A 1,212-nucleotide genomic window follows, 5' to 3' on the forward strand; every position below is an offset into this window, starting at 1 on the left:
GAAATATCTACCCGGAAAACACAATCACTCACTATATCCAAAGAGCCCCGAAGATGCAAACTCGCCGTTTACAATCAAAGTGTAGAACAGGTGATGACCTTTAAATAGCCTGGAGCAAACATCACGAGTAACAGGAATCTAATGGAGGAAGTAAGGAATCAAACATCAAAAGCCGCTCTAATATCGTGGTACTTACGAGACATCATCTGGAGAAACAAGCACATGAGTATAGGGAGTAAAGTCAGAATCTACAAAACGTGCGTGAGACCAGTGATGACATACGCCGCAGAAACAAGAGCGGAAAACACAACAACCAAACGCTTGCTAAGAACAACAGAAATGCGAGTCCTAAGATCCATAACAGGACACACACTACACGATATGAAAAGGAGTGAGGAAATTAGAGATACCTGTAAGGTTTCGGATGTTGTAAGATGGACCAGAGCAAGGAGAAGAGCGTGGAGAGACGATGTAGAGAGAATGGCCGACGTCCGAATGGCAAAAATCGCCAAAGACCAAAAACCTAACAGCTCAAGACTCCCAGGAAGACCACCGAAGCGATGGTACGAAAGCTGGACATCAGCATCCCAGGACTAGGAAGTTGAAGAAAAACACAGTCCTAACACAAAGTGGAAGGTGGTGAGCAAAGATCAGACACGCAATGAGCGCATTACAATAAACGACCAGACGATCGAACGTGTGGAGTCATACAAGTACCACCGAGATCCGATCAAGGATTGAAAGAACTCGAGCATCGTTCAACAACATGAAGGGTGTATTCACAAGCAAGGATCTATCCCTGCCTCTAAAAATAAGGTTGGCAAAGTGTTCCCAATTCTGCTGAAAAAATTAAACGCCTTTGAAATGTGGATATACCTCCGTATCCTCAGAATCTCGTGGACTGACCACATAACTAATAAAGAGGTGCTGCAGCGAATAGGGAAAGAGAGAGAGAAATTACGCTCACAGTTAAAAAGAGGAAACTGGAATACCTCGGACACATAATCAGAGAGATCAAAAATATCGTCTACTCCAGTTAATACCTCAAGGAAGGATCAATAGTAAAAGAGGACCAGGAAGGAGAAGACACTCATGGGTGCAAAAGCTACGCCAGTGGTTTGGACTTACAATTATACAGCTATTTAGAAATGCCGTCAATAAAATTAAAATTGCCATGTTGATAGCCAACGTCCGCGACGGATAAGGCACGCT

The sequence above is a fragment of the Dendroctonus ponderosae genome, unplaced genomic scaffold (genome assembly GCF_020466585.1).
Source record: "Dendroctonus ponderosae isolate FM_Combo_2020 unplaced genomic scaffold, Dpon_F_20191213v2 Dpon_F_20191213_5, whole genome shotgun sequence".
Taxonomy (NCBI): Eukaryota; Metazoa; Arthropoda; class Insecta; order Coleoptera; family Curculionidae; genus Dendroctonus; species Dendroctonus ponderosae.